The sequence below is a fragment of the Xiphophorus hellerii genome, chromosome 1, assembly GCF_003331165.1.
Source record: "Xiphophorus hellerii strain 12219 chromosome 1, Xiphophorus_hellerii-4.1, whole genome shotgun sequence".
Lineage (NCBI taxonomy): Eukaryota > Metazoa > Chordata > Actinopteri > Cyprinodontiformes > Poeciliidae > Xiphophorus > Xiphophorus hellerii.
The window spans coordinates 2977385-2999633 of record NC_045672.1 but is presented as its reverse complement, the minus strand read 5'-3'; the positions used below and the strand labels follow the sequence as shown (position 1 = coordinate 2999633).

At 37.8% G+C, this 22249-nt stretch overlaps 2 long non-coding RNA genes across 2 annotated transcripts in view; one reads left to right on the top strand and one right to left on the bottom strand.

Moving 5' to 3' along the window:
• LOC116720590 (uncharacterized) overlaps nucleotides 1-22249 on the bottom strand; it is a 957300-nt gene that overhangs the window by 879244 nt on the left and 55807 nt on the right. The gene's annotated exons all lie outside the window — the stretch shown is intronic.
• Nucleotides 1129-3055, top strand: LOC116720577 (uncharacterized). The gene is made up of 2 exons (XR_004339415.1): nucleotides 1129-2491; nucleotides 2677-3055. It is a non-coding gene; the product is annotated as an uncharacterized LOC116720577 (long non-coding RNA).

Genomic DNA, 22249 nt, shown 5'->3' with positions numbered 1-22249 from the left:
TTCTTTTTAAAGTCCTAAGGTCAAGTTGCTTTTGACTTTAGGAGTTACATACTTATAACCAAAATGGTTAATTATTGTATATTTATATGTATGTTAAATCTGTTGTCTGTCATTTGCTGGAATGATTTATACTGTATGAGGTGCTTCAATGATTCAGGCCAGGAAGAGTAGGTGAGTGTAAACTCCAGTTAATGGGGATCCTAAATAATAATCGAAAACGAGTCTCATGATCTAATTCATGAAATATACTGTATATTCATATGTACACAGAGGCAGTATATTGTACCAAACGTTAGGATACATGCTGTATTTTTCTTCGAAATTCAGCCCACACGATAGTTACAGGGCAGGACTGAACCTGATTAAAGTCTAAAGACGTGGCGCTGAGCAAGTGCCATGTCAGCATGTGAGCAATGCGAGCACGCATGCTGCCATATCGGAGAATGCTGTAATTACACACATCATTAGATCTACAACACCATCATTAGACCTCCAACACGCACCGCGTCCTGCACTTCTTGGAGGCACTTGACAGAAATTTCAGACTCGCAAATGAGAGCGAGAGCTGGAGGATGCACAGGGAGAAACCATGCGGTCGCCAGGGCAGTGTTAGCATTTATCCGGCCACCCATAGGGCTCATTTAAGTACAAACTGGTGGCAATGTCAACCCGCCAAAAGGGAGTGGAAGCATTATCATGTCCTTGCCTGCCGGTGCTGTGGGAAACTGCTGCTTTTTCATCCTCATACTTTCAAAAGCCTGTGAGCTGATTGAGGGACAATTGGATCTTTCACTGAGGTTGTTCTAAATGTATGACTCAAGACTAGAGTGAGTCATTCTGAAGTAAATTGCTGTAAATTGTGTTAACTTGTTTTGGCATAGTAGAAAATAGGTGTGGCAGTAAATGCAACTTTGATGGTATTTATGATAAGTAAACTAAATGATGCATAAAATATTTGTTTTCCCCAACTCATTGTTTTCCTGATTTTGAACAGCAGTTTTAATGTGCAGCTTATTTGCGTTTTAAATTATTTACTCATCTGGGCAAAGTTGTGTCTGAACGAAGCACAAGTCTTCATCAAGAATGTCTGTTGGTGCTCACCCATCTGCCTCTGTCCTTACAAACCAGGACAAATCAGAGCCCTTTCTACTACACCGAGGGACCCATCAGGGTTGCCCTCTTAGCCCCTTGCTTTTCGCGGTCGCTATGGAACCCCTCGCCATTAGTATTAGAAAACACCCCTTAATCAAACCGATTCAATTGGGAAACATTGACCATCACATTTCATTGTATGCTGATGATGTTGTGGTCTTCGTGTCACATCCTGAGCAGTCAGTGCCAGTTCTCCTAGACCTTATTCAGTCATTCGGTGAGATTTCAGGTTATACTATTAACTGGCAGAAGAGTGAATTTATGTCACTAGGTGTAAGCCTCACTTCCGACTTCTTAGATAACCTATTATTTAAAATAACGGACAAACTGAAATATCTTGGGGTTATTCTGCCAAAGGACCCTAAACAAATTTTCAAATTGAATTTTTTGGAAAAAGTGGAGAATCTTCGGAAAGACATTGATAAATGGAGAACACTTCCTCTGTCGATGATGGGCCGTATAAATGCTATTAAAATGGTGACCTTACCTAAATTTTTATATCTTTTTCAGGGTCTGCCAATTTTTTTAACAAAGACTTTTTTTAAATCATTAGACTCAATAATCCTGCCTTTTGTTTGGGGCTTTAAAGCCCATAGAATATCAAAAACTCACATAAACCAACAGAGATGGGAGGATTGGGATTACCCTGTTTTCAGCATTATTATTGGGCAGCGAATGCAAGAGCCCTGGTATACTGGCAGGAAGGTGATGCTCAAGAATTGTCTGCAAATTCCCCCCCATGGGCGGCTATTGAAAGAAGTGGTGTTACTGACAGCTCTCTTCCGGCTCTTCTCTTCGCAGCACCGATATCTCCCGCAATTAGTGGGGTAAATAATTTGATCGTTTTAAATTCTTTGAAAATATGGAAACAAATTAAGTTGCACTGTAAGTTACCGGAGACCTCAGTTCATGCCCCAGTTTACTGTAACCATGCTTTTCCCCCATCACTATCGAATACGTCCTTTAAAAATTGGAGATGAAAGGCCTTAATACTTTGAAAAACTTGTACATTAACAAAAAGTTTGCTTCATTTGCTATGCTGAAGAGCTATTTTTCTCTTCCGGATAAGGATTTCTTCAGATATTTGCAAGTTAGAAACTATGTTCGAACTAATATTCCGAATTTCATATCTCTCCCGGAAGAAAATAAATTATGCAAAATTCTGCTGGGCTCTCCAGGATCGAAAAAGTTAATCACGAGTTTTGTTGACGTCTTTGCAGAGCGAATTAACTTTACCACAGACTCCTTGAGGACTGCATGGGAGGAGGAGTTGGGTTTGCGGATCGGGAGTGAGGTCTGGGAGGAGAGTCTTGGGAGGATTCGGACGTGCTCTATCAATGTAAGATTCAGTTCAAGGTGTTTCATAGACTTCACTATTCTAAAATTAAACTGCACAGAATATTTCCTTCGACATCTTCAAAATGTGATAAATGTAAGTCTGCAGATGGCTCCCTATCTCATTTGTTCTGGACATGCCCCAAGCTCTTTCATTATTGGTGTGAGATTTTCAACTTGTTTTCTAAGGTTTATGGATGCGCGTTGGTTCCTGACCCCCAGATTGCATTGTTCGGACACTCTCCCTCTTTGAGGAACTGCAGCATTTCTATGCAAACGACGGTGGTGTATGGAATGGTAATAGCCAAAAAGGTAATATTGAGACTTTGGAAAACTGACAAGGTTCCTCAGTTTAAAATGTGGTTGAGCGACTTTACTGAGATTCCCCATTTGGAGAAGCTACGATATGATGTTGTGGGTTTTTCTAATAAGTTCTGTAGTATCTGGCAGCCGGTTTTGGACTATCTTTCTCGATCCAAGGTCGACCCCGACACTCGCTCAGTTTCATAGTATGCCACCTATGCCCTTACGGACAGATAATACCATCCTTAAGCAGAAATTGTACTCAATGCAGTGTAATCAACTCTTTGGATAATTTTCCTGACTTGTTATTATAAATTTTTCTTTCTTTTTTTTTTTTTTTTTGGTTATTGTACGTCTTTATTTTTATTATTGGATTGATAAGAGTATACTGCTTTCATACAGGATTTTGTTGCATACATGCATGTGTATGTAAGTCTCTGCGAATATGATTATATGTACTGTATATATATATGCTTCATACTCTCATGTATGATTTATGTATGTTATATTCTGAAAAACTAATAAATATATATATATATATATATATATATATATATATATATATATATATATATATATATATAAAAAAAAGAATGTCTGTTGGAAAGTACAACAGGCTGTCAAAAGCGCCCTGGGTGAAAGATTATTTAGGAGAATGTTACGTTATTAACACTCTTGTTTCTTTTTAAGAAAGTTCAATTTAATTAAAAGCTTCTCCTAGACCTGGACTTTCGAAGACAGTTATAAAGTCAGTCTTCTACCACCTGAAGAACATTTTTAGGATTAAAGGACTAATGTCTCAGCAAGACGTAGAGAAACTCATCCATGCGGTTATCTTTATTACACAATTGATTACTGCAACAGTGTCTTCACAGGTCTACCTAAAAAATCAGACAGTTTATAAATCACTGAACGGCCTAGCACCAAAATACATCTGCTGCTGTCATAGTAACCTTCCAGACCTCTCAGGTCTTCTGGTTCTGGTCTGGCCAGAACCAGAAAGAAAAATGGAGAAGCACCATTCAGCTTCTATGCACCACAAATCTGTAAGAAACTTGCAGAGAACTGCAAAACTGCCGAAACACTGAGTTCCTTTAAATCAAGCCTTAAGATCCACCTGTTTAGAGCTGCTTTAGCACCATAATAAATGAAACATTGACCAACATATTTGATGTGTATTGATGATTTCGATGATGGCATTTCACAAAATGTAATATTTATTGCTTGTTTCATTATTGGTGACTGTGTGATGTTTATATGATGTAAAGTACTTAAAACTGCCATGTTGTTGAAATGTGCTATAAAATTAAACTTGACATGACTTGTTTTTCTATTACTTTAATGTATGTAGGTCCATGCTGGCATACAGAGAATTGTAGTTACAGCCACTGAATTATGATACCAACTAATCCTGCATGTTAAAACTTCAATACTTGCTGTTTTTCACCTAAAATGTTTTGTATTAATTTACTTTTAAATCTGCACAGGATTTCTTTCTTTTCTTTGCTGTCGCAGTGAAGGAAAGAAAACATTTTCCATCGTAGTCATCTGTTAACATGCGTTTGATCAAGTCAGCTCTTCTTCTGTAGTACCAAACCACTTCCTCTGTCGTAAAGGTCTTCATTTCGGTCTCGTCATCAAAATTACAAACAGTAACTGTCACCTCTCACTAAAAATGAGAAAAAACAAACACTCAAATCAGAATTTCAAGTCAGAGATGGTAGAAGTCCCCTACATACTGAGAATGTCACTTCTGTAGTGTATAGCTTCAGTGTCATCTTTTGTCTTTTTACACCACACAGAGTTGTGGTGGTCATCCAAGATGACAATGGATCTATGAAAAGAACCAAGTTAATCTTATTAGTATATGAATATAAAAAATACAAGACTGTGTCTCTGGTGGCAGCTTCTGCATTTCATCATCAAACATTAGTCCATGTTTGGTTCTGACAAACATGGACTTGCTTGTGTTTTCTTCCAGCATGTCACAGTTTGAAATCACCTACTTCACTCTTTCTGGTCTATTTCCCCAACCTGATGAAGACATATTGATAAGTTAATGTTTCCCAACCCTGATCCTCAAGTCCTATTGACCTGCATGTTTTAAACTCCATTCTGATGTCAGTAAAACTCTGTTAATCAGCCATCAGTTTAAGTCATGTGTGCTGAGGCAGGGGAATGAACAAAACATGCAGGGCAGTGAGCCTTGAGGACCAGGGTAGAAAGACACTGTGATAAGTATCATTCTTGTTTCCAGTGACTGCAATCTTTGGTAGAGATACAGCAATCCGATATTAATATCTGTATCGGCCGCGATATTGAAAACAAATCTAGATTGGGTATTGGTGACAACGTACCCAATCCATAAGTGCAGATCTATTCAGTCTAATTCTGCTTTGTGGTCTGAGTGACATCATGCTTTATTATTTATTTTACATTATATTTAGAATTCCTAATTGCACTTTCTGAACCATTTTTAAGATTTGTTCCAGGTTATTTTTACATGTTAAGCATAGTTTCAGTGTCTTTGTTTATTATTTTACATTGGCTGCTAGACTCCTACCTAACTGAACAAATGAAAGCTCATGTTTGACCAAGTTTGTGAAGCTGTTGGTGTATTTAAGTGTGCTGTACTGGTGCAGAGTTATTAAATAAACGTAAAAAAAAGGAGAAGTTTTTAGTGAATTCTGTACTGTTCTTCTGTATTATATCAGTATTGGACGATTCTAAAGCTCAGATATCAGTAACATATAGGAAGTGAAAAAAGTGGATCGGTGCATCCCTAATCTTTGGCTATTTAACCAGCAAACTCATTCCAAGAAGAGGTTACTTCCTGAAGGTCCTGAGGTAGAAAAATGATCATTCAGGAATTGGGTCTAGATGCCTGGAAAGGGGTGTGAATACTTTTCTCAGTGCTAGTTTAAGAGAACAGAAACATGCAAGAAAGTAGCAGTGACTCTGGTTTAATTAAATCCAGCCAGTTGGGTCAGAGTGGACAGAACTTCAGTGGACAACTGACTGACTAATTTGCCTTTCTCTGCACCAGCAGGCGGAGAGACTAGACGGCTTCCTCAAAGCATATTGTTCTGATTAGTGTCCAGACTATTTAACTTGATAATGAATTGCATCAATGGAGTATCTATTAAGAACAGCAACCAGGAAATGACGGTGGAACTAACACACTGTTTTCATCTCGTTGATGTGTTTCTAAGGTATAAAACTAAAGACGTTGCCTTTTCTGTCATGGGACCTGATCGTTTTTAAGAATGAGCCACCTATGAAGATCTAATAAAAGTCTTGGATTTCCTTAATTAAAATGAAACTTAACAAAGGCCTGGTCCAGAACCTGGTGCTCAAAACAAAATGAATAAACTTCAGTTGATGGGGCGCCCACTTGGTGGCGCCACTGCTTATGTAACTGCTTTTCCTTTTTATTATCTTTTGTGTTTTCTGTTTTCTCTTCACCATTATTATGGATTGTAGATTTCACAATTTTTTCCACTGTTATATCTCTTTGAGAGCAACCGTTCTATTATTTATACTGGTAAGACTTTATTTGACGGGTTGTGAATAAGACTGTCATGACACTGTCATAAACATGACAAAACACCTGTCATGAACATGAGTAAGTCTTCATGAATATTTATGACTGTTGTCATAAAGTGTCATTCGGTAAATCATGACACTTTTATTACTAAGTTGACATTATTCAAAATGTCTTTGTTATGACAGCTTGACATTAACCAAGAAATCATGATCTGACATAAATTTGTTATAAAAGTATTACTACAGTTACAGTACATGTACAGTAACAGTACATTACAGTATAACATGTAACACAGTAATCAGTTACAGATCAGCTGAGAGCAGCGTGTACAGGAGGATGATTGACAGGACTGATATTCTCGTCCTGGTTCTGATTGGTTGTTTCCTGATAGCACTGGGAGAAGGCAGAGGAGATTGATTTTTTTCAGTTTATCTATCTCATATTCCACTGTCACGACGTAATGATAGTTTTTGCAAACCTGTAAACAACATATTTTTTATAAACGTTACATACTGCAGCTTTAAAGATTTAGCAACAAACTGAAAAACATTTCTATGAAAATGTGTCAGAGGGCAAAACTAATGAACACAGAGCCTAGTGAATGTTGGACCTGCAGTTGTTTCAGATGCTGGCGCCACGCTCGTGTTCCTGACTGGACTCCCTCGTGGGAATTGTTCTCCACCCTGAGATCATGAGCAGAAACTGCAGCTCAGAGTGCCTCCATGCTGCTGTGACAAATTTCATTAGTGGGATCTGGGCGAATGTTTGACATTTAACAGCTCTCCCAAACAAATCACTTCTGCCAAATATTATCTCAACACTTTTACAAGCCCTAATGCCAAGAAGAGAGCTGCTGCAATGCAGAGGTTTACTAGTCCCACCTCTTCACAATAAAATACTGCTTAAATACATAAAGTACCATGAACACACTGTAAAGTGAACCGCAGGATGGCAGAAGCTTTCTGGACGCTGGTCCACTTCAGTATTTGATAGTTGCAGATAAAGATTTATAGTTATGATGGCACTGCAACAGAACTGAGGTCTTCTCATATTACTGTTTATGATAACATTTATTTCCATGACCTTGTTTTTTTTTTTATTGAACATTAGATTTAACAGCTAAAACCAATGAAAAAATATATGAAACTCATGAAGAAGTATTTAATTCTGGACCTAGTTCAAAGATAAGCAATATTACACACAATGCTGTGATTATAATATATATATATATATATATATATATATATATATATATATATATATATATATATAGAACTGAACTCAGTGGTGCTCCCAGAAAATGTTCACAGCCAAACCAGACCAGTAAAGATTTTAGGGGGAGAGCACAGCAAAAAAAACCAAACTGTTATTTATGTATTTTTTCATTTATTTATTTAGTATTTCTTTGTTTAATAGGTTTCACTGAAGAAGATGTCTCTGTATGCCTTTCTATGACTAAATCTTGTTTTCTTTGCCAAGTCTAAGCTAAAATATGAGCAAAAAAATGTTAATAATTAAACAGTTGTAACTCATAGACATTAATACATATTAGTGCTATAATGACAGATGGCATTGAGAAGCACTGCAGTGATGGTGTACTAAAGGGGGCATGTCGGAAAGAGTAGGAGGTTCTTAAACAGACAGAGGCCAATTTTATGCAAAGTCAAATTTCTTTTACATTATTTTTGATATAGATAGCATTTTTTAACAACTGAAGATAACATAGTTAGTTGTCTGTCTTATACAATTGCATTATGTGACTGGAAAATATATAATACTCCCTCTCCCCATAAAACGATGTAAAATAATCATAAACATTCAAATTCTTTCCTATCAAAGTGTATTTTATACACTCCATTAGCATTATAACAGTCAAACTCTTATTATAGCTGACCAGCGTTTCGCATGTTTTCACCAATGTTTCAGAGCTTTGTGTTTGGTGATCAACTTTCAGTCTTTGGTAAAGTGGTAAAGTGTGTTTACCATCACCCTGATCTTCAGCTTAATACTCAGATTATCTACAAATCAAGTGTCTCCTTAGTTTGAAGAAACATATTGATAACATCAAAAGATGTATAATTTCGGGCTTAACTGTCATTGATACATGTGAAGATAAGCTTAGCTAAAATCCTCTTTTATGACTCCTGCCCACATCAAGCTGAAAACTAAATGTCATATGCCAGACAGCGCAACACGACGGCCTGTGATTTATGTTCTGCTGATTTGTAAACTCACTTAACATGATTCTTTTTACCAGAGTCCCAAAGAGCAGGGATGCCTTTAGTGGCTAAATCTGTGCAACTTTGATGATCTCTTTGGCAGTAATTACTATTCTTCATCATAGTTAGGTGGTCTACAGATGGGAGTAGTCCATCAGAACCCCCCCTCCGAGTATTTCCACATGCTGTGTGGAAGATAACGGTCTGGGTCGTTTAGCTTAAATGAGAGCCTCGGGTTGCAGCAGTCGTGTTCTGAGACGCCACATCAACGACATTAAAACGAGCTTATTTGGTTTGCAGAAGCTTTAATATGTTCATATTTACAGAGTGTGGAGTGCAGGCCTGACGACCGGACCGTCATCCACCCTGATCCTATGGATTCTTGTCGAATCTGATATTTTTCTTTTCTTCTAAAATGTTGGATTCTGCGACAGAGACTTGCTTCTGGTTTTCCCTCCTGGAAACTTTAGTGTTTTCTGTTTCGGGTCCAGCTGGAAGAAGGTGGGAGCACCCTGGATCTACTGCAAATGGGTTGTCAAACCACAATGCAACCACTTGAAATATTCCCAAAGTATACAACTTTAGTCATGTGGCACTTGGTCCACAGCAGTTCCCTCCTCTCCCCCCACTAAAGCCTTTTAGCACAGTTTATATGAAACAGATGCAAAGCTGGATGTGCCCTGACATCAAAAATATGAGAGGAAAAATGTATCACAGTACATATAATCTGTAAAAAGTGGACCCTGTCTGTGTGGAAACTGCTCTTTCATTATTATTTTAAAGATTTTACTGTTAAATTCTACTATGGTGTTGATTTTTTTTACTTGACCAGAACTGAGTCATAATTAGTCTGCTTTGTCTTTTAAGGAAAAATCTCCAGAAAGCTTAAATCAGTGCATCACAACTTTTGGTAACACTTTATTTGACGGGTTGTGAATAAGACTGTCATGACACTGTCATAAACATGAGTAAGTCTTCATGAATATTTATGACTGTTGTCATAAAATGTAATTCGGTAAATCATGACACTTTTAATACAAAGTTGACATTATTCAAAATGTCTTTCTTGTGACAACTGTACAGTAACCTAGAATCATCATGTCATAATAGTAGTCATAATAATGTCATTAAGTATTATTACACTGTTAAAAGATTTAACAAAACAGTAATTAATAGTTCCCCCAACATGAAATAAAGCGGAACAAGTAGGACCAACAAGTAGCTTTATTACACTTTCAAATGATTTAATAACAGAGTCATTAATAATTCCTCTTACATCAAGTGGAACAAATAGGACCAGTTATGAAGGTTTCATTAAGTGTTATTACAATGTCATTAATATTATCTCTTACCTCAAGTAAATTGAAACAACTAGCAACAGTTATGAAAATGTCATTAAATGTCATTAGTGTCAAATGCTATATTAACAGTCATTAATGATAAATTTTACCTCAAGTAAAATGAAACAAGTAATTAACTAAATATAGCAGAAAATGAGCCAGTTGTGGCCGTTGGGCTGCACTTTGGGCCCCCCTGGGTTAAGTAAAACAAAAACTCCTGCAGAAATATCGTAGCTTTTTTTTTTATATATCATATTCAACTTAAGTATTACAGCATGAAGAAGTTGAGTCACATTATTGCGTATTATTGCAATAGCCCTGACACTCCTCACTCCTCAATAGCCCTGACTTCTCTTTCTCTACTGTGAGGACACAGTAGAGAAAGCTGTGTCCTCACACAGCTTTCTCTAGTAGTAGAAAGCGAAGTCCTTTGTCCTTTATCTGCAGTTATCCATATCGCATTTGTTTCACATGTGCTCTGCAGCCCTGAATGAATCCCTGTCATTATCCAGAGTGGGAATGAAAATGTTCACAACATTTGCAACATTTGCTTTGGGTTTAGTTGGGTTGGGTAGCAGCTAATGACAACAGGCTGCTGTTTGTTGTTAGAGATGAGCAGCAGAAGTGAAAGAGGACTGAGTCCATATGGCCACCAGACAACTGGTCCGCCCTTCAGGATCCGTCCACACCGCCATCTGTCTCACTCTCTGCAGAGAACCGCCTGCTGGGTGAGAGAGCGCTGAGCATCACTCCAGAGAAACCCGGTTTGTTTTTCGGAAAATCTCACATTTTTCAGTTTTCCCCCTAAAAATATAATAAATGGCATTGCTACTTAAGAAAGGGATCCAGCCCATTTGGAAACGTCCCGCTCTAAATTTCCATGGTGTTGCGTTAGATCCCAACTGTCAACTGTTGTTTTGCAACATGTCATTCAAACTAGCCAACTCCTTATTGGTTCAGTGTGCAACAGACAGAAAGTTAGCTAATGAAATGAAATAACTATGCAATACAGAATATAATCAATGAAAACCAGCTGAGGAAGGCTAACACATTCTGTACCTGATGTCTTCTACAAACCAACATCTGTCTTATACCAAGAAGTGGGTTACTATCATAACCAGCTATCACAATAAGAAAAATACTGTTTAGATTTCCCTGCATTAAACATTGTTTAAGCTGTTTCAATTGTTTAAACTGTAAATAATTGAAACAAAAAATATTATTTTTATCTTATTTCCATAGCTTTGTTCATAAAAGCCCTGGGTATCATGGCTATCTGATTTTATAGCTAGAGTCAGATATTTAAAAAAAAATAAAATAAAAGCAAAATATCAAACTTGTCCTTGAGGAGGACGATTCAACCAGCATGGATCATGCTAATTTGATTTATATTACATTAAAACTTATATATTCTATGATGCCCTATATTGTATTTTTGTTAATGTCTTATTCTTTTGCTGTCTGTGTTTTATTTGTTCCTGTTTCTTGTTAGAAATAAAGAGAGGGAACTTGAGTGGAGGAAGCAGCGCTGCTGCATGAACAGACTTCAAAATAAGAGCAGGAAAACATTTAACTTGTTGAATAATTGTGAAGTTGATAACCAAAACTTCAACACAGATTTGAAAATGTATTCAACTGAAACCTTACAAAACAGCCAAGTGATTTAGCACTTAAGAATTTATACATAAAAATTAACTTAGGCGAAGTTGAGAGGGCTAAATGTTTTCAAACTTAGCAACATCTGTTTGTTATTTTGGTTTCATAATTTTTGATATTTGTTTCTTTAGTGGTTTTATGTCTAACTTCTGGTTTTAAGCTCTGTAAAGCTGGGTTGTAGAAATAGTGCTCTATAAATACAGTTCAATTCCAGACAAATTGAAATAATCAGAATAATGAATCAAAATTCATTCATTCTTTTTGATAAATAAAAGGTTTAGTTCAGTGGTGCCCAAAGTGGGTCCTGGAGGGCCGGCATCCTGCATGCTTTAGTTCTCTCCCTGGTTTAACACACCTGGATCAAATGATGGTTCATTAGAAGGTCTAAGAACATTGACCATTTTTACTACTAAAAGGGAGAGAACTAAAACATGCAGGATGTCGGCCCTCCAGGACCCACTTTGAGCACCACTAGTGCAGTTTAATAAGGTGAGGTGTGAAGCATTACTACGAAGAAGAGATCTGTATTAAAAAAATACATAAATAAAAAAACACAGAACTTTTAGTTCTTGATGGTTCTATACTACAGAGACATTGAATTGGACAGGAAACAGTGACCCATCGTTTGTCGTCCAACATCAGTGTCTGACCTCACAAATCCTCTCCTCAGGTATTCCTTGTAAACACACTCCTAAATTGTGTACAGAACCCGTTGAGCCAGTTTTTATAAGAAACGTGATATCATTAGACTTCATGCGTATGCAAAGAAAAGTGACTGAAAACTTATGAAAAGTGAATTTACACTCCACTCTTCCAAAGTGAAGAGTAGATCCACTTTGGAAAACAGCAATTCATGATTTCTCACAGTCGGCTTGTGTGTTTTAAAACATATTAGTCCCCAGCCTAATTTTTGTGGTGTATCTACAGTGCCTCCTGGTGGTCCATTAGGAATCCTGCATGATGAATTTCACACATTCAAATTAAATCTGCTCTTTAGGATTATCGATCTCTCTGTTTATAAATTTCAATATCATTTTCATATCATGAAGAAGTTCCGTTTTTTTCACTCATTTTAAAAAAGAGAGATGCATAGATTCTCCTTAAGAACATTTCAAAAGAACATTTAGTTCTTTTAATTTTGATTATTACTAATCAAATTGTTATTAGTATTAATAATAATAATTGTTATTGAAATCTAAAATCCCATATCGCTGACAATTGAAATATTACATTAGATCAATAAAATAAGACATTTCAAAAGAAATGGCGGTGAATGGTGTGTTCATTTCTCATCCAGAGAGCCAATTTAAAGGCTCAGGAAATGTTTTCAGGTGTTTTGAGATAATTACCTAATTATTGAGTTCCCAATAACATTTCAACAGTTTCCTAATATTCTGAGACACTGAATTATTGGTTTTCAATCATATTTCATCAAAATTACAAAAAAATGAAGGTTTTAAATATTCCCCTCTAGGTGTATTGAATGCATAATAATGTCACCTTCCAAATAAAAGGCCTAAATCATTTTTTGCCAAATATGATTTCCCTCCCCTCCTCCCCCAAAATCATCTTTTGACTGAAATGATGTGATTTTTTTTTGGGGGGGGGGGGGGGGGTCATTTTTGGTAAAAAACGACAGCCCATTATTCCAGGAAGGTGATGATATATGAGTTTCACGGAGATAATGCAAAACAACAGATTTGTGTGGAAGTGATCACGCAATATTCAAAAAGCGCCACCAGGAGGCACTGTTCACACATCACAACCAGACAGGACAATTGCTACTGGGAAGAATGGAAAGTCATTAAAAAAAAGTGACAGACAGACAGGCAGAGTCAGAAATAAGGAATTGCAGTTTTCCAAAGTGAAACTACAGACAGCTGTGTGTTCTGTGCCAGCTGAGAATTTGAGCGACCATCTATTTTTTGTATGTGGCATCTTAAAAAGAGTTCCGTCCTGGCCACACACAGGGTTTGTTCAGTAAAGGCTTTAGATTGAGTCTAATTATCCCTGCGTTTTGTGTCTCTTTAGGGAAAAGCAAGAGACTTCTGATGGCTATTAAAAAGTTGTTGCCAAGATGAAACAACTGCAGAGTCCAGACCACAAATCCATGTGGTCTCCAGATGCAAAACAAACAAACAAACAAAAAACCCTCAATATTCCTCAATCTAACTGTGTATGGAGGCAGAAATAAGCATTTTCAACGCATATTTTATGAAAACCTTGACAACACACTATTTTTTTAAACATCCAGTCCCTACAAAAAAATACATCTTATACTACAAGACCAGATTAAAGGGAATTTAGACTTCTGGTCTGCAGCTACCTTTTGGATGCCGTTTGCACTGTTCGGGTTCCGTCCACAGCTGAGCCCAGATCCTCACAACACTAAAGAAAAACAGCTTCTTGGAAGCCCAAACCCCTACTAACACCACCTAACATCCTGTGACAGAAACCAGGAACGACGTGTAAAAAACAATTTATATTCCTGAAGTCGCACCAGAATGCTCTTCCAAGAACATTTAGTGGTCTGCCACATATTTAGAGGACTGAGTAAAATCCTGAGGAGGATTACTATTGCAACAACACATTATCAGTGGGGTAAAACAAGTCTGTCTCTAAACCCAGCTCACACCCAGCTAATTTCAAATTGTCTCCCTTATAGTCCTTGACTTTTCATATAAAAAAATCTCAACAGAGTGCCTGCAGAGTGCAAAGTTTCACATTTATTTACAGGAATTACTGAATACAGCCAGGCCTTCGCCTTCTTACGCAATTCCACTTGACTCATTTTTCTTCAGTCCTTCCTCTGGGTTTTCTTCCATTGCGCTTGATTTCTCCATTTGAATTTCATCCTGGCCAATCAGCAAACAGAACGTGTTGTGTGTGATAATATGTAAAATAAATGCATAAATGATATATTGTCTACCTGTTAAAGTTTTATAATCTGAAATTAGGAATACATTTTTAATTCTTTAAATTACTTATCATTATTCTTATTAATTTATTTATATAGTGGATATTCATGAAGTGACTGGCAACCTCTCCATGGTGACCCTGCCTCTCGCCTGTTGACCGCTGGAGACAGGCACCTGCCACCATCATGACCCCACTAGGGTTAGGGATGGATGGATGGATGGATGGATGGATGGATGGTGTTCATAAAGTGGGGGTGGGGTAAGGGATATGCAAATATTTTCCTCTAGACAACAAAATATTCATAGAGGCATAGGACTTTATTTTATTTTACCTTTAATTACCCAGGTACGTTGATTGAGAACACATTTTCATTTTCAACAACCACCTGTCCAGAAAATATTAAAACATCATACAAAAGAATATCATAAAAAAAGGAAAAAATAAATACAACTATATCCACATTGACTACATGTACTATAAGACACATGATAAGTCATGTTTCAAGAAAAAAGGACAAAAATGTCTCTTTGGGTTGTAAAGGTTGCTGACCCATGCTTTAGTGGATACTTGGTAGATTCCCAGTGCAGAACTTCAAAGCTTGGTGTATAATCTGTTATAAAGTCAATTTAAAAAAAGCTAACTCTGAAAATGAGATCGAGGCTCAGAGAAGTTGTCTGCTTTGGGGTTATTTCCAACTTTCCTCTTTGGTTTCTTTGTTTCAGTTTCATCAGATTGGGCTTAAGCGGTTTAAAAGTGTATGTACGCCTGCTGTGAAGCCTGTGAGGTGCACACAGCGTCTCTCTGTCTCCCTCCTATATCAACACCGGTTTGTGTGCAGGAGAAGGGGTCCGCATGGCTTTTGTGTGTTCGCATTGTTTATGCATCTGGCCACCGCTCGGCCCTTCAGGATCTGTCCACACTTCCATCTGCCACTTTCTCTTACCGATAAACATCTCTTCGGGATTTTGCTTCTCGCCTGCCAGGGGAAAATCCAAACAATTCTAGGGAAAACAGGGGGGGGTGGAGTGGAGCCCAAAAACATACAGCTGGTGTACGACTTTTGCCAAACAACAACTGGCACTTAATATTTTCTCAGTTTGAGTTGAACTTATTGTGCAACATGATCCATTGTGCCTGAACGGCCAGATAAGTTTTTGAACACATCTGTCCCACATTAGGCGAACTCAGCAGCCAGCGGAGCTGCCAGTGGTCCGTGACTTCCACAACTCCTGCAACGCGCAATTAAGCAACCGCTCATGCAGATTTCTACAGTTTTCTATGGCAACTTCCCTTCAACTGATGTCAAGCTTTTGAGTTGTAGGGGAAAATAAACATTGAATGCAGCCCACATCTTATGCTTCATCTTTTTTTAAAAGGTTTTTTGGCTCTAGTGGTCTTTATTTGAAAGTGGTCAGACAGGAAAGTGGGTAACGAGGGGAAAGACATGCGGCAGATGTCGTCAGGCCAGGACTTGAACCTGCGAGGGTTGTGGGTTGTGATCTACCCTTGTGCCTTTACATGCTTCATCTTTACCTTTTCTTTAGGTGAAAGTGGTAATCATGCATCTTTTAGAGGAGATCTTTAATCTGAGTCCCAATAATGTGAGTCTTTTTATTCCAGGATGTCTGGTCACTCTTAAAAAGCCTTAACTTTATGTGTGTGTGTGGGTGGGTGGGTGTGTGTGTGTGTGTGTGTGTGTATATACAAAATAAATCATCTATCAGGTTTAGGAAAAAAGGAAAAAACCTTACACTCTGTATATTTTTTATGTGCAAATATCCATTATACACACAGATGCTGTTTAAAAGGGAATATTGACAATAGTTTTCAGAAGACAAACTGATGACAGTCCCAGAGGTTATGGGCTAAGCAGATGATCATATGACAGATATAAAATGCTGAATTTATGTGTGAAAAGATAATGGTAGATTGCTCAAAAATGGTCAAATATGAGGGCAGCAAGAGCCAGAGAAGGTGGGTAAATCATGACCTCTGCTGATCAAAATGAAAAGTACCATCAGAGGGGAAAACATTTTAAAAAGCCAATAAGCCAATAATGATAACACTACTATCTGTTTCACGTGGTGTACATTTGCTGTTTTAATTATTAAAATTAATTCACTTTATGATTTTAACTTAATCAGAAAGAAAAATCTGATTTAGAGCAACATATAAATAGATTAGTTTATTTTGCACAATTAAAATACAGATTAAAAAAATAAAAATAAAATAATAATACAATAAAAGGCACTATTATTATTATTATTATTATTATTATTATTATTATTATTATTATTATTATTATATAACAATAATGAAAAACATTCTTAAAAAACATCAATGCAAATGACACAAGGTCAACACTACAGCGACTTTAAGATGTTCATTTTTGTGCTGCCAGATTTATGCTTCCATTTAAAACTGAAATCCTTCCCTGCTTCATCAGCCAGGATAAGGTGGGCTGTGAAGGATTCACCAGTTGTTCTTCAACTTTGGACAAAAGGAGGATGGATTTAGAGAAGTCTACGAATCTGAACAGCTTTCGTTGCTTTATTATTGTGACGTAATTGGCCTTCGAATGATGCAGCACTTGAATATGGACACACCCAGTGTACCACTCTTCTAAAGGCTACAACTAGCAGGAATTAAAGTCATGAATAGTTAAGGTAGTTTTGAAGACAAATTGAAGTCCAACACAGGGCCGGGTACAAACCAGCCTGTTTTATACACTCTGGTTTGCACAGAGGGTCTGGATCCTCGACTATCGAGAAACGACTCTGCTTAAGTTTGACATTTTACACATTCGCTAACGTTTAGCCGTGTAATGTGCCAGTTCAATGCTATGAAGCTTACTGGAAATTGCCTGCGCTGTAAACAACCATCTTCCACTGCAAAGAGAGTCGAGCTGATCCGAACGAGTCCACTCTTCATTTTAACTCAATATTTGGAAATGTGACCAACATGGACTGAACGGGTTTGATCACTTCCTGTCCTGCTACTGCTAAAACTACAGGCAGACCGCAGAAAAATCAACGTCATCTTTCACAACTTCTCCTTCTGTTCACTGATTGGCCTGGTTGAAATTATACCACTTCAATGGGAGAAAGACCAAATAGAGCAGTGAAGGGAGATGAGAATCATGAAATATTTAATGTCCCTCAGAATTTACGTATAGCTTGTTCACACTTGTGCTCAGATTCATAAAATGCCTGTTTTCCTTTGTGTTAATGCATCTTTGCTCAGTTTGCTCACTAACACTTTTTCATGTATTTGCTTCCCGGTATCCTTTATTTCTGCACCGGTTTGAAAAAGTACGGGTGCTGCGTAGGAGAGCGTGAAGAGAAACGGTTCTCAGGGATTCAATTCTTTGTGCAGCAGGGAGAAGAAGAGGGTAAAAAAAGGCAGCATTTTTGACAGGTGGGAGGTCTTCACAACTGGATCATCACACAGCCAGCCATTCAGAGAAAATAATGTGTCAAGTCTTCAAAAGGCAGTCAAAGAAAGTGTCAGTCATGGAAGACAGGAAAACCCAGGTGGGAAGATTCCTCCCCTTCCTTTTCCTCCAACTTCCTACTAGGTTCAAAAGCCATCCGTTTGATTCAAGTCCTTTTTCTTTTTATTTAGCGTTGTCCCTTTATGTGAGCGGTTTTATATTCCTCCGCTCCATCCCGACTTCTTGACAAGCTTGATCTCTCCCTCATGTATCCGTAATGAAAGTCTGTCTCCTTTCAACGGCAAATAAAGACGTTTGTCGTGACTTGAAACTGTGCGTTGCACTCTATTAGCAACTTGCCAAAAACTATTTGTCTCTTTTGGTTCGAAGCAGGAGAATTATTCCCCGCCACCGGCCCTGTCACAAACAACAAAACGCTAAGAATGAAAATTTAATACATACATGCTCGGCAAATAGAATGTCACAGCCCTCCATCTGCGAGACGTCTGCGAATCGTTTTGTGTTAAATTGTATTGACTGTTGTTATGTAGCATTTTGCCGCGGCTAGATTACATTCATTTGTCGAGTGGTGTTTTTCTGCACTGGGACTTATTTTGGTCTGGAAGTGGCTGTCACAGGGGGAAACACGGGGATGTGAGTAAAAAAAGGCATAAATGGACCAGGCAATATTCACTGTTTTTACCGTGAGGGATGTAGGTTTTGATTGCAGAGCAGAAATTGAGAGGGAAACAGAGTGGAAGCAAGCGTCAAAAGGCTGGGTAGAGACAAACAAATCATACGTCCTGGGACTTGACCTTGTGCTTGAGGGCTTTAGAGAAGTCAGTATTTTAATCTGAACAATTTGAAGTTTTAGGTAGCTCCCTAGACAGTGTCATTCAGTTCACATTCAATTCAAGAATACTTTATTTGTCTGAAGGGAAAATGAAATGTTGTTGCAACTAATTTAAAAAAACGTCTGACAGAAGATTGTTCCTCGATTTGAGCTTCACAAATTGAACTCCTCTACAGTTTGGGGTTGTAGTTCAGGTATTGCTTGAGGTTTTGATTAACTGTTCCCAGTTGTAAAAGCAGAACTTTGTTCCCATGGTTATGCATCATAACAGCTACATAGCAACAAGTAGGACCAAAAATCCTTCTATCTGCAAATACTTGGGACGCCTTCTATAAACACTTATAACATCCTATTTTAATCATTCAAACACCAAATATTACACTGTTATGCACAGTGGGAACCATCCAGACACTAGCGTTGAATGTTCCCTCTCCTTTGTCTTGGGTCTTGTGGGCTCAGAGCAAAAGAAATTGGAACTCCTGGATTGGCTGCTTTTGTGTTCAAATACTCCTTCCAAACCATGTCAGAGAAGTTCAGTCCCACGCTCTCTCAAATTCTCTACAGCTCTCTTTGAAGCCGTTAAACCAAAATATACTTCCACAATGTTATAGTTGAGGTATGAAAAGTAGACAACCAAGTTATGAAAACTTTTTTCTTACATTTCACCATTCAACAGATTGTTTTTCGGTAGAAGTGGACAGAGCACTTTAAAGTTGGGAAAACTCCTTAAATAATTTAGCAAAGTCTTGCAAAAGCTGGCATTTTAACGAGAGTGTTTACACTTTGAGCAGCAGCGAGTATCTGCTGTAACGCTTCACATCGCCTTTACAGTCAAAGCTGTGGAGAAGCATCAGTTGTGAACACACTATCGATTTAGCTGCTGCATACTTAAAGCTTAAAGACAATCTAAATTAGTAAAAAGCTCAGTTCTATAGCTGCTGTTTTAAAATGCATTTTTTTTGGATTAAATTGAAAATGTGATTCTCTTCAGACAAGCTCTGCTTTTTGGATCTTTTCCCCACCTTGAGTTTTCCTGACTCAAACACTCCTCAGCCTCAGAGACACCTTCAGAGTGGGTAGGTCAAACATAAGCACAACATATGCCAATAATTTGTCCAGATTTGACATAATTAACAGTAGGAAAGCTATATTTTCATAAGAAAACAGATTTTGTGGGTTTCCAGACATCTTCCCGACATGTTTAGGCTGCTGATGGAGCTGCCTGCGAGCCGCATCAAATTTTAATGACCGCAGGACTTTTGCGATGAAAGCAGCACCTCCTATTGCTTTCCATTTCAACATGTTCTTTGCGATGCCAAACACCGTCCGAACCCCCTCCCCCACCTCAAGCCCCTTCCTCCTCTCCCCCTCCTGTATGTTTGTTAATGAGAACTAACGGCGCCGCGTCGATAATAAAAGCTCTCTCCTTTGATTTCTGCGTGTTTTCCAGCACTGCGGAGAAATCAAACCGCTCTGATGCAACCTTGACTAAAAAAAAAAAAAAAAAAAAAATCTAGTTAGTGGACCTGCAACAACAAAATAAAGAGTCAAAGTGGTTGCTTAGCAACAGATACATCTTTCTCTCTCTCTGGCCTTCCTCCAACAGCATCTGCTGCTGGAGGATGTTTTTCATCCTATCACAGAAAAATCACAGGTTGAGATGACTCAGGCTCGCTTTCTTCAGTCAACAAAAAATATTAACAATGTGACTCCTGTAAGAGTTTTTCTCCCTTTTTTTTTTTTTTTTTTTACAGGTCAGAGGTCAATATTAGGGTATAAGACATAGTAGACTATTGAAACCCCAAAGAGTCAAAATAAGAATCTGATTTTCTCTCATCCGTTTCCAATATCACATGTCTAACAAAAGTGGTGACTTATTTTTTTATTCATACCTCATAATCCTAGTGGTCAGTACTTTTACCATCCATTGGATGGCGCCATTGCTTCACGTTACTGAGATTCCTCGAGGCGCCGTCTCAGTGTCACACACACACGCGCGCCCACGCACACAGAGAGAAGTGACGGGAGTTTCCAAATACGGTGTGCAGTGTGTACCCCTCTCGCTGTGGCACGAGCACTTAGGCTAGTTGATCCTTTGATGTGCCTGAAATAGGCCTGCAGTGAGGAATCATTAGGGTTTCAGAGAGGCAGCGGAGGAGCACGCTCCGCTTCAAAGCAGGTGCGCTTCGCCCCTTCGCATCCACGGCGCTGTGTGAAAGCTGAGGAGGACAGTTCCCCCCCCCCCCCCCCCCAAAAAAAAAACTAAATAAAACAAAACAAAACAAAAAAAAACAAGACACGTCGCGCTCGTTTGTTGATAACAAAATGAAGTCCGTCGTTGCGACACGGACGGAAACTCGAGTTGGTTTTTGTGAAGGTAGCCTGTCATAGTGGCAGTTCGGGGGAAATTGTTGTGAAGTGTAAACTGACTCAAAAATATTCACACGCCTTCAAAACTTTATACTTTTGTTTCCCAGTCCACAAACATTGCTGTTAGGATTTGATCTGATCAAACGGCTCTGCAACCTCTTGTGGTTTATTTGGTTATGGATAGAGACAATTGTTTTAGGATTTTTTCTTCTTCTTGGAGTTAATATTAATAATAATCTATTAATAGATTATTGCCCACAAATTAATATGAAAATTTGCCATCATAAAAAGGATCACGACAGAATCACAAAGTTTCTTCCATCAACAGACACAAGTTCATGTGTGAATAATGGTCAACAACTGAGAAAACTTGTTGCATTTGGGATTAAACAGGTTCTTATGAATGATCTTGGACAGGTTATAATAGTTTGGGCTTTTTCATTATAGTTCTGTTATTTCTTTTTGACTTTTTGTTTGTCTAATTCCATTGGTTTTAATTAGTTTTAGAGAGTATTTGTTAGTTTTTATTAGTTACAGTTTTAGTTTTTTCATTCTGATGTTTAAGTAAATTGGGTAATGAATACTCAACAGAAGAAACCATTTTCAAAAAATATATTAAATTACTGTTGAACAACCAACTGACTGGAGTTTTCTTCCAACTTTTGCGTCGCCAGGAAAATTATGGAGTTCTGTAGTTTGCTGACAGCTGATGTAAGCTGCTTGTATGGGGAAAAAATTATTTCACATCAGTACGAAAGACTAAGAAATAGATTTATAAACACAAAATTGAAGGATATTTGTAATTTCAGTATGTTTTAGTTAGTTTTATAAGTGCACAATAGTTCCAGTTAGTTATAGTTTTTCCCCAATAATTAATGTTATTTATTCCAGTTAACAAAAAATGCTTTCTCAGTTTCAGTTTTTGTTTTGTTAATAGTTTCAGTTCATATAATAACGTCTGCTCTTGGTTGCTCTTATGCCCTGAAGTTCTTATATAAAATCTGCAACAGGCTTTTAAAAAGAACAAACTTTGTTTTGTGTCTTCATTTTCCATACTGATAGAAAAAGTTCACTTCATTTTACAGTGGGTTTTTTTTTCCCCTTTTGGAACAGATGGCTCAT